General features: G+C 45.2%; 1 protein-coding gene across 1 annotated transcript in view; it reads left to right on the forward strand.

Moving 5' to 3' along the window:
- LOC6601981 (IQ motif and SEC7 domain-containing protein 2) overlaps nucleotides 1-12,760 on the forward strand; it is a 40,695-nt gene that overhangs the window by 828 nt on the left and 27,107 nt on the right. The gene's annotated exons all lie outside the window — the stretch shown is intronic.

Consider the following 12,760-nt stretch of genomic DNA (forward strand, 5'->3'; position numbering starts at 1 on the left):
TCGCCTTGTCCTTGCCCTCACCTCTTACTGCCGCTGCCTCTGCTGGTGCTGCTGGTGGCGGGGCAGCTGCAGGCTGACAAGTCTGTCTTTCTGGTTTTTGCAACCCCTTTTGCATTCCTTCTACCTGTGGGCTAATCGACACACTGGCGGCCGAAATATTGTGCGATCAACGGAAACGCGGTGGAATGAAATGAAACGGAATAACCTCTGCATAGGGGATTTATTATCACAGTAATCAATCGAATCTTATCTGAATTGGCATTGGGTTTTAATGGTTTTATTTGCCATACGGAAGGGAGCTTTATCCCCTCATGCGACGAGATCTGATTGGATAATGCATATACTTTCTTTATTCTTATGAAAGGATTCCAAAAGATGTACTTCTTCATCCGCTCACATCTTATACATACATATATGCCTTGAGGTGTCCTTCGTGGCGATCCATGATGGTATTTTTGCTCCAATATTGCCTGCAAAGTCTCTCTTCTCTCCGACTGTGTGGACTACTGGCGTTGGGTGTTTGGTATCAGCAAACTATGTTGGCATTTCCGAACATGGCAGTGCCTTATCTGGTTGCGTATTTGTTTCTATTTCTATATCTTTAAAGAGGGTATTCCAAAAGGTAGTAAAACTTTTGCCAGAACCTTGCTAAATATAAAAAAGGAATTTCCATATCAAATGTGACTCAGTGCGATAGTTTTTTATAGATCTGTCGACATGTAAATACTTTAAAGATTCTTTATGGTAAAGATCCTTGGTGGGAACCATTTTAGCATTAGCAAATTTCAAAGAGAACCAAAGAAAACCCCTGTAGAGCGCACCTAAAGATGTATGTAAATGACTCTATATTCTAATGAAACAAAGCATTTTTTTTGTATTTTGAATTTGAATCAAATGCTGTCATGGGAACAGCCAGCGATCTGCATGGATGGGCTGGCACGACACCCCAAAAAACTAAATAAATTTTGTTGCCAAATTTGGTGACTCATTTTTTGGGTTTCATTTATGATTGGTTCTCAGGGTGGAATAGAACCCTGGGAGAATCCATGTTCTTTTGCCCCATTCCGCAACGTTTCTCTGTTTGTTTTTGGCTCGTTATCAGCGTTGCCGTTGCCCGTTGCCGTTGCCATTGCCCGTTGCCTTGCTGATAGTTCGACTCTCTACCCCGATAAGAAGGGCGATCCGAAATAATGCCAACAACTACTACTACACGGAAATTCAATGTTAAGTGCAAGTGTTTTGTTTTTGTTGCTGTTGCTTTTTTGTATCGCAGAGTGGGTCTCTGGGTATCTGGGTGTTGTGTTTTTTCTTTGGGTTTCTGGCACAATGTGGCTGGAGGGGGAGATTAAGACCCCAAAAAAAAAGAATCCAAAAATCCAAAAACCCAAAGGTAAACACACACAGCACAAGCAGCACAAGCAGCGCACAGCGAAGATAAATTAATAACGATATGCCAGGCATTTGCCATTGACAGCCAAATGTACAATCTATATACATTTATGTGTGTACAATATATCGCCAGATTTCGTACCTGACTTTGTTTTGCATGCGGTCATGCCCAAGCAGACCCACACACACACACTAACACACGGACACACACACTGACGCACAGACACATGCATAGATACACAAATAAAACGCAGTTATCTTTAACCGTTTTCTTTATTTTGCAGACCTCTAAGGTCTCTCCGCTGTCCGTCTGTCTGTGTGTCTGCTAGAAGTTTCGTGGGCTCTGCTCTTCCAAATTTTCGTTTTTCGCTGCTCACCTTCGCAAAAAAAAAAAAAAAAAAAAAAAAAAAAAAAAACAAATACAAACATTCAAATCTGAAGCAACAGCAGAGATCCCACCACATCTTTCATTGATTTGGGGGCAGCGACGGTTGGATACTCTCTCCATTTGCAGACTCTCAAAGGGAGGGCTCTTCGGCTGCTTATACTTTGTGGATAGCACCCTACAAGTACTCAAGGTGAGAAGGATCTACAGATGTATCTATAACTGAAACTGTATCCGTCTGTACGAATGTATGGTTCTCTCTATGACCCAGTGTTTGGGTTGAGTTTGCACTTGCTTTTCGCCTTTAAAACTGATAGAATATCATCCATTATTGCTGATAATACTACTAACAAGGCTATGGAAATAAATGACAGTTTCATGAGATAAAAGGCGGGGAAAAGACAGCTTTTATCCCCATGACTCTCTTACAGATTTGATGGAATTTAAGTCTCGAAACCCACAGGTAAACCTACTGTGGGAAAGCAATCCTTCACATAGAAACGATAATTCTTTATCTAACTGTGAAAAATACGAATACGAATATACAAGAGTTAATGTTTTCTACGCCTCCCTAAATTTTTAAACGCAGTCAGCACAACTAACTAAAAAAAATAAGTCGTGAATGGGAGAATTCCCCAAAGAATGTACATACATATGTCCTAATATATTTGGTAATGGAATACTTTATAGCTATCTTTTCTTACAAAAAATGAAGAATAGCTCTTGCTTCTCTTATATTCAATTGCTTGTATCTCTTCTAGAACTTGTCTAGAATTTATAATCAATTAAAGATCGCATATTACCGACTTTGAAGAGCAAGCCTCATCCCATTGTCGTTGGTCTTTTGCAGCATGGCAGAGGGCGACGAGAGAGAGAGAGAGAGAGTACATACATATAAGACTCTAAAACTCAAGATCAAAGATGTTGAAAATGTGCGGGCAGCTTTCTGAGTATGGTTTCCCGTTCCGTTCCGCCCGTCTCTGGTTTTGCGGTAGTTTTTGCTTGGGTCTTGGTGTCTCTGTCTCTGTCTCTGCATTTGGTCAGTGTTTCTTATGGAGAGAGAGGGAGGGAGAGGGAGACGTACAATGTCGTTGGTGGCTTTCGGCCTGCCGCAGAGTTCAACTCATTAGCCAGTTATCATCATCTAATAAAGCAGACACACGCACAGCACAACTCATCCCGCAGGCAGAGAGCCAGGGCCTGCGGTGGGAGCGGGGGCGGGAGCGGTGGAGCGGGGGAGGGAGCGAAGTAGGGAAAACACTTGCCCATTTTAAATGTATCTTTTGTGTTGTTGTTTTTGTTTTCGTCTGTTTTGTGATAATTAAGTGGGGAGAAGAACACTGGAGGAGGAGCAGTGGTAGAGTCTATTAATTTCATACGCCCCTGTTTTAAAAATGCTAGTGGCGAGGGGGGGGGGGGGGGAGGCACTCGTGGGGCATGGGATAACGTTTTCCGACTACTTAATGACAGTGAAGTGCTTTGGTTGTACTGTAACTCTACTACGAGGAGGAGGAGGTGAAGGAGGAGCAGTAGGTGAAGTAGTTGCGTCTCTTCCCCCTTTTTCCTTTGTTCATTTGCATGCAACATTTGGAGTGAAGATTGCGGTTGCCTGCCCCATGCGTGCTGCAAATATGTATCTTCTCTGGGTTTTTTTTTTAATTAAAAGATATGCCGAATGGACATGCAAGGGGGGAGGGGGGTGGGTCCAACTGGATGATCTAAATTTTGCAAAAAAAAAAAAAAGAAAAGAAAAAGAGGGAGTCGGTATCGAAACTACTTTTTCAGGCACTCCCTAAAACCGAATTGCCCCAATAATGTTGATTATTCCAATGATCCACATGGTGTGTGAGAGTCTCCCCCCCCCTCCAGCGCCTGTGCCCCATCTATCCACATATCCACATCTGTCCCGACTAGACCATTCCAATCCCCATTTATTATGCATGCAATAAACACACTGGAAATGAAATGAAATGAAATTTTCAGTTTTCAATTGAAAGATGAGATCATCTCTCGGGCACTGGCCCATCCACCACCAAGGAATAATAATTAAAATCATTTATTTATATACTTTGAAATGTTTAATAAACAGAGTGTCAATGGCTTGCAGCAGCTTCCACACTGCCACACTGCCACTCCCAGTGCCAGTGCCAGTGGCAGCGCCAGTGCCCCAAAGTCTTTGGGGGTTACTCGAGGATTAGCCCTCTAATCAATTAGAGGGCGTACTCCAGTTCTGCATTCTGCATTCTCTATTTTTCATTTGGCTTTTTGCTCGTATCTTGTGGTGTGTTCGCGGGGAGTATCTTTGAGTACATGTCGTGCAGCTCGTTACGCAGTCAGTCACATCCACTGAGCCAGTGATTGATGGGACATGCCGATGTCCCTGTCAAATGGCAACTTCCGAGTTGATGGTTTCTTTCTCCCTTTCCCTCTTTTTAGCGGAAATTCAAATTCAAATCCAAATCCAAATAACAAACTGGAGCCGCTGCTGCTCCCATTGCTCTCCAAACGGTGGCTTGTCAATCGTGTCTGGCTGTGACAGCAGCCGCTTTACATGGCCATAAGAGCCGAGCGACTAGACCTGGCTTGGCCCGGCCCGCTGTCTTCCCATCTTCCCAAAAATGGCCAGCAATCTGGGTTCTGTAATGGCCAAAAAACTGTGGGATTCAATTCTTTGTCTATGGCTCTGATGGACGCTGATGATGGGCCAGAAATAATGATCAACGATCATGGACAGAAAGAGAAGGATAGACAGAGAGAGAGAGAGAGAGAGAGAGACAGTGCTGTTGGGCGAATGTTCTGAATCGTGGAATATATATATATATATATTCTGTGAATAATTGGCAACATCTGGTTGGGTTTTCCCTTCAATTTAAAGCAGAGTTGGATCTGGCACTACGTACAGCGTTTTAGCCAGATTTTTGGAATATATCTGAGTCATAATCTCTGATCCCAGCAGCTGTTTCTGCAAGTGATGCAACATCCCATGATATTCAAGTGAATTTTCCACTCTAAATTCTTTATTCAAAGTATTTCCAAGGGGTCTTTGGGTTCTTATCGCAGCGGCAATGAATCACTTGTTTTTCCTTCGAACAACTGGAACTAGACCTTAAAATGTTGTAACTATTGTGGAATGTACACATACATTTATGTAAATGAATCATTAATTGAGCAGAACTGAAGCTAGAATTAGTGAAAGAAGTCTTACACTTCCAGGGACAGCATCAGGGTCTTATCATCACAGTAATCTCCATATCTCCCCTATATGGATGTAATTTCTTCATTATTCTTATCATAACTTGTAGATTCTTGTCTTATCTGCGTGGATGGGGGGTTTGTTCTATGTTTCAACATCTTCCCATCTATCGTCCCCATTTATCTTGATTCTACGCTACGGTAACGTGTCTCTGTGGTCTCTGTGGTCTCCGTGTTCTCCGTGGCCACCCATACACGTTGTGCCAAACCAAACTGACGGACAACTTCCGGTTACAATACTCCAAAAAGCCCTCCTGGTGGCAGCTGGTCAGAGCGGGCCGCGTTCCTCTCTAAATCAATTAACGCTGTGTCCAAAACTCGTAAAGAAGTCAGCAAAATACAACAAATGAATCGGAATTGGAATCGGAATTTTCAAGGAAATGAGCCAACATTAATGCATTGACTTTTCATGCCCCCAAACCCAACCCCAACCTCACCCTCACTCCCACTCTCCCTCTCCCTCTTTGACATATTAATGTTGTAAAATTAAAAAACCATAAAGAAAAACGTGAAAAATTATTCTTTCTTGTGTGTGTTTTATTTTTTTTATTTTTTGTCTGTACATTGACCCAAATTTTGGGAGATCCCTCTTTGGTTCTTTTTGTTTTTGGGCTCTTTTCAACGCCATGGTTGAGTAGAGTACTCGTGGGGGCCGCCCGCCCGCCCTGCCGCCCTGCCACCATCCACCCTCCCACGCCCCTGTCGTATCACACGCCCCAATTGCGAGTGCCAAGAAAATGCGTTGTTGCTTAATTTCCTTCTGTCTCTGTTCCACTCTCTCCTGCACTCACTCTCTCTCTCCCTCTCGCTCTGACTCGCTCAATCTATCAGAGTGCAGCGCCCGCTGTCTGTGGTTCCGTTCCGCTCTTCCTCTTCCTACACTTCAAATATTCAAATATCATTTTAGTACCCTGTACGTGCTAGTGCACAAAGGGTATGCTGCTTGCCCAAAATCTCCATGTATTTATATTCCTGATAAGGATCAAAAGGAGTTACCAAGCGATAGTCCTGTCTCTGTCTCTCTCTTTTTGGTTGCTCTCTCTCTCGAGGATATCCCTTAGTCGGGAGCACTGCTTTTCGCTTTCTTGTTCGAAACTTAAAAGCTCGAAAATTCGAACAGCTGTTGTTGTTGGTATCTGTGCGTGTGTGTGTGTAGGCGCTACAGAAACAATAAATAAATGTATTGCGATTTTTTTTGGAATATTTTTGTGGGTTTATCGTTTCTTCGACTTCTTCGATCTTTGACTCACATTTTTGGAAGGCTTTTTGCCTCGTGCTCATCATTCATCGGAGATGCTGTCTGTCCCCCAATGGATGGATGCTGTCTCGACTTGACCTTAGATTGCTTTGCTCTGCACTTCTCTCTCTCTCTCTTTTGCAGCTCTTCTTTGAGTTTCTCGCCCTCCCCGCCGTCCCTCTGCCTCCTCTGCCTCTTGGCTGCCAACGTCAATGGACGCTGCCAGCAGCAACAGCAGCAACAGCCGCTGCGACGCTTGCGCAGACGCCAAAGTGAGTGGCGGCGGTGACCCAATGGATAGCGTCGCAGCGGCGCCGTTGAACGCACTCCGTTCAACGCCCACAATATATAATAATTTCGTGTGCTTAAATGCTGTTTATGTTGATTTCATTCATTGACAAAAAAGCCAAAAAAAACAAGAGAAACAACGCGAGGAAGGCTATCCGTCAGAGGTCGAAGTTGGCAATACCCTTGCCAAAAACCATTGTTCTGTATCATCAAGTCATATATAGAGCTTTCGGGAAAAACACACAAAAGTCTAAGCGTTGCCTTTGCTTCTTGAAGAACGATCCTGGGGATCCAATAGGGCGCCTCTACCTGCAGCAGAAAGAAGAGTATGCAGTCAACAGATTTGGTAGAAGAGGCTTCCTTGTTTGTCTCCTCCGTTTGTTGTGCTGCAAAGCTTCTGCCAAAGATAATAATACCCCCTTCAAGGGTGTCAAAACAAGACGAAAGACAAAAACGGCGAGCCAAAAAAACAAAAAAAAACGTGAAATGAAAATGAAATCAACGACAACGAAACCGAAAACGAATACGAATACGAATACGAGAAACATGCAAATTGAAAGCGAATACGAGTATAAGCCGAAGCTGCTGCTCCGCTGACCACAAGATGGAGCCGCTTGGAGCTTGGAGCTTGTCTGTGGAGCTGGACACTGGGACCGGGCCAAAAGCTGAGAGGCGATCGAGTGGCCGATTCGAGCGACTAACCGACCAGAAGATAGCCATTTATATGTGCCATTAATCGATTGTCAGCAGCCTCTCGTCACGGCCTGCGATCGCCAGTGGCCTGCAGTGGCCTGCAGTGGCCTGCAGTGGGTGCAGTGCGGGGGGAGGGGAGTGCAGGGGACTGACAACCAGTTACAGCCACTAGCCAGATACTCTGGCACGGCCTCGGAGTTGGTTCGTTTTGGGGAGAGGCTTTGCCGGAATGGAATTGAACTTTTGTTTGGTTGGTGGTACTGCAACTCTTACGTTCTTACAGTTATGTTACGCGTATTACACGTGCTAATAGAAGATCTTAATGGTGGATAGATGTCTTGTAGTGTGTAAGAAATGCATGCACATTTTCCCCCGAACGTTTCTTAAGAAATTTTGTTGTTTTAACAAACTTTAAAATTACGTTTTTATTTTCGATGCATTTTCTTGTAATTTCTGTATAGTTCAGTGTTTTCTGGCACTTTTTAGTGTTGTATGATTTTATTTGATGGAACTTTCCAAAGTTTTCTGACGTATTTTCAGTACTTTCTAGTATTTGTATTCTATTGTATTCCAATATGTTTTATTATAGTATTATTCCACCACATTCTGGTATTTTTTGTTGTATTTACGGGCTATTTTGTAGTATTTTTCTGTCATTTTGGTGTTTTTGAATCAAAAGTGCCGCCCTTTCAACGCCCCTCAATGTTCCTTTGTTCAGTGAAGGGTATCCGTAATTCGTTGTGGTCTCTTTCGTCGTCGATTACTGACTTGCTGTCCGTATTACTGTTTTTAATAAGTTGCTCTCGTATTCGATTTCTGTTTAGTGTTAACGGCTTTGAATTGGAGAGTTGTTGCATTAGCGGATTGCATTACCACGGAGTGCGGGGGGGACTGCCTGCAACATGATCACCATCAATCATCATCATCATCACCATCGATGGTCATTATCACCATCGGCGGCCGTGGGAAGGCAAACAAATGTTCGTATCGATATATTGACTGTCAGATTTCTCCTACACCTTAAACACACACACACAGAGCGAGTGAGAGGGAGAGAGAGGGTGAGTGGAAAGGAGATAGTGGGTGAGAGGTTGATATAAAGAGGTTGACTCCTCTGGGATGAAAATTGAGTTACCGTTAATTGCGTGGCGTCTGTTGCAGCAGCAGCAACGACGGCAGCGACGGCAGCAACCGGCACCCAGGCAATCTACTCCGTAAGCCATGGAACCCATGTCAAATTTCCCTGGTTCTCTCTTTACCTCTTCACCTGGCCTAATTGCAACACTCAATTAACACTAGACACCCCCCCGCCCACCGCCACCCAGCCTCTCTGCCACTCCAACACCGCTCTATATCCACCCTCCCTGCTACTGCTTCTCCACCTCTGGCACTCGCGCCCCCGCCTCTCTGGTGCTCATAAACGACATCACCCCATGCCTCCCCCCTGTCTAGGCCCTTAACAAATTGCACTAAAATTTGTCCAAATTGAAAATGGTGTAACTTTGTATACCCTGCCCTTTGCTGAGGAGGCTACCACGACTTTCAGTATCTGTTTGCAATGCAGAGAAGAAGCTCTTCCAATCCCACAAAGTGCCTTTGTACGTAGCATGAATGTGCCTCCTAATGCCTAATGGAAACGATCGGTTTGCAAGAACAACAACTGTTTTTTTGGTAAAGAAAATTCAAACAAACTCAAAAAGCAGCAAATCTGGCACTAAATCTTATGACTATGTCTATCCCAGGGATTTTAAATGGGATCAAAGGACCAAAGGATCTCCCATGGATCTCCAATAGATCTGCAATGGTTTTCTAATTGATCTGCAATAGGTCCTCAAAAGATCTCCAATAGATCTCCAATGGGTCTCCAAAAGATCTCCAATGGATCTCCATTGGATCTCCAATAGATCTCCAATGGGTTTCCAATTGATCTCCAATGAATCTCCAATAGGTCTCCAAAAGATCTCCAATAGATCTCGAATGGATCTCCCATAGATCTCCCCAATGGATCTCTCGCAAGGGTATCCCCAAATGTCTACTTTCTAGGGGTTTCTGCTGTTCCGTTCCGTCTGTTGGGCAAGTTTTTTGGGAGCTCTTCTCGGAGACGTTTCAATAACTGCGGAGCTGGAATTACATGAAATTCGTGTTTATCAAATTAACATGCAGCGGCAGTGCATTAGGAAAAACCCAGCAACAAAATTAAATATACTGCGGCGTGGACTGTGGAAAAACTAAGCCAACAAGCGGCCCCCACACACGCGCAGAGGCGGGAGGCGGGGGCTTTGGCTTGTTTCCTTCCCATGGCCATTGCGGCCGCAGAGATTGAGAGACTGCGAGAGTGAGAGAGAGGGAGAGAGGGAGAGAGAGAGAGAGGGAGCTCTAAAAATAGAGTTTAACAAACTGTAAAAGTATTCCATTCCACCACATACAAAGACAAAGACAAACAGAAACAGAGGCACGAACACGCACGAGCACGGGCACGGGCACGGCACACGGACACGGCACACGGAAAACTCACGCACTCGGATGACAGGCACAGACGACACACTCTTCCATTTCTAGCGGGGATTCTCGTTCTCTCTCCTCTCTCTTTCTCTCTCGCTGGTCCCATTTCGCACATTCACACATCTCCTCCTCCTTCTCCTCCTAGCGCCTCTCCATCTCTCATCTGCCGCCTCTCATTTTCATATTCCTCATCTCGCATTCACATGCATCGCATCAGAGGATGCTCTGCCCTGCCGCTCCTCTCTCCTCGCCCTTTCCCTACTCCTGCGAAATCTCGTCTCTGTGGGTATGCTGCGGAAGGGAAGAAATCTCAACACAGTTTTTTTTATTTCTCTTCGTGTGTGTGTGTGTGTGTGTGTGTGTGTTCCCTATTTTCCCCCCACACGTCATCGTCCTGTGCTTCATTCGTCCTTCTTTCGCATGAAAAACCACCCCAAAAGAGGCGGCAGACTGACTCTGTGAGAGTTGGCTCCTGCCCTGCGGCTCTGTGTTGCAATGTTGCATGTGCCATGGAGGATGCCTCAGCGCCGCCTGCCACTTGGGCCCGGGCACTCGTGTAACAGCATTTCTGTTTGTTTTTGTGCATCTTCGAAGGCTCAGCGCGCGGGAGTGCTGCGCCCCCTTTCTCCAGCATCCGACGATGATCTGCCCGCCCCAAGGGGCATACGGACTTGGGAGTCCAGTTTGCATTCCACATGGAAGGAATGGAACGGAGTGGACTAAAACGAACGGAAAGAAACAGTCTTCTGTGATCCCCATGAACAGAAAAGACACGCAACAGGAGTCCTTAATCTTTTCTTTGGCTTCCGCCTGGACTTTCTGAATACGGGAAATGATCCTTTATTCATTCAGAGCTCGACTTGAATGTGTAAATGTGTCGAATCATTGCATATTCTTGTAATTCTTCCCATTGTAATGGAGAAACCTGTAGATCTCTCTTTGGGTGCTACCATTATTCCCATCACGATCTCTTACGTGTGTGATAATTAGACCGAACGCACAGTTCTCCGATAAAAGAGGCTCGAAATGATTACCGTGAAGGAGATTCACACGGCCCAGAGCACGGCAGAGTATCGAATCGTGTGCTAATGCCACCCACTCCAGCCCACTCCAAGAAAAAACCCCCATTAAGGAAGGGTATTTCGGTTTCATTAGCATGTTGCTTGTTGATTTTTGGCCCTCGGTTTTGATGTGCTACGCCATGCGCCACCACCCTACCGATGTTCTGCATCGTGTTCTTCATCATGTTGTTCTTCAGCCCCCACCCCCCTCCTGCATCTCCATCTCCATCTCGCATCTGCAGGCCACAGTTCCACTCCATCTGCATGATGTGTCTGACGTCCGTGGGTACATGAAGTGCTCTTTAGCGTTTGCTGACATTTCTTCGTTTTTGCAACACAAATGAAAAAGCAACACAAAACGAGAGAGAGAGAGAGAGAGAGAGAGAGATGGGGTGCACAGAAAATACATATATACACAGAGGGATATATATACACGTACATATATTCTCATATTCGTATAATATGCATACAAATACTTGACTCTGCTCCGCTCTTCTCTGCTCTGATGGGACCTGTAGCAAGGCGGTCACTGCTCTATTTCGTTTCATATTTTTGGATGCATTTTAATATGTAATTTGTTTTAAGTTTATTAGCTTTTGGGGGCTGGGGGTTGGCGGTTGGGGGGGTTGACATTCATTCGTACATATCAAATAGAGGGGGGGGCAGGCTGGAGGAGTCAACAACATGGATGTAATGGTTCCTTTGTGGCATGACATTCACTGAAAGTTCTAGAGACTGAAATACAAAGAGAAATCCAATGGAGTGACAAGGCTGGCCGACTGTTTGTCCGATTCATGTACTGCTTCTTAGATAAATGCACTGCTTCATTGGTTTCTTCACGTGCTGAACTTCTTGGCGGTAAAATGCACTTCTTTGTTGATAAAGCAGTGGATGTGCGTATGTATTCTCTGCTCCTTGGATCCATCGATAAAGGCAACACTGCTTGATGATTTTTTTGCATCATCTTTTCTCTACGAATTCTAAGCCAGAACGCCGCCCCCTTCCCGCCCAACCGACCGAGGGGCACTGTCGCATGACGCGTATTGCCGAACCAGTACAGGGTTCTAAAGTGTATGCCATAAAAATACGTTTAACATCAAATCAACTGACACTGGATATCCGAAATGTTTCGAAGCATTTGATTGACTGACTTCCTTTGACAGTCCCATCCGCATTTGCAAGTGGAAATTGCCTGAAACGTGCGCTGGGGAGAGGGGGCACACGCCCCGCTAATAACTTGTCATCTTTCTGGGACATTCGTCTGTCTGCAGTCCCGTGGATCTGCCCCAAATCCACTCCCCCACGCCCCCCTCCTCGCCCCAACCGTGGCAGGCCATCATCTAAGGCTCTTTCAATATTATGACAGCCAAAGAGGGAAAATCTTTTGTTGCCGTTGCGCTTAATTCATCTTGAGAATCTCAAAGTTGGTCTTTCCTGGGTCTCCCTCCCCCTAGCCCCTCCCCCCTCATTCATTTCCATTTCCATTTCGAGAATGATAAAGAATGTGAAAATATTGTGGCTGCTCTTTTCTGTTTATTCTCTCCACAAGTTGATCTCTCCTCTGGCTGGCTGCTCCATCATCTTTTCTTTTCTGACTTTTCCAGCAGCTTCTTCGGCTTTTGTTTGTTTTCATTTATGGCTGGACAGGCGGACGGGGGGGGGAGGGATGCAAGATTAAAAGTTTTCCCTCTTATCTGCAGCTGAAAATTGTCATTTTCGTTTTTGTTCATTTTCTTCTTCGGCTCTTGTGACATCCATCCTCCTCCTTCTGGGCTGCAGTTGCATTTTTGATGCGCTTCATTGTCATCTGACCCATTTTTCGGTGGGGCGTGGACCTTCGGCCGAAGTAGGATCCCACAGTGCCCCGCCACCCAGCCACCCAGCCCACCGCCTAACAGCCTTCGTCAAGCACTATCGCCTCGAATGCCCCCTTCCGCCCACCGCCCACCGCCC

Source organism: Drosophila persimilis, unplaced genomic scaffold (genome assembly GCF_003286085.1).
Source record: "Drosophila persimilis strain 14011-0111.01,24,50 unplaced genomic scaffold, DperRS2 tig00000900-arrow-arrow-pilon, whole genome shotgun sequence".
Lineage (NCBI taxonomy): Eukaryota > Metazoa > Arthropoda > Insecta > Diptera > Drosophilidae > Drosophila > Drosophila persimilis.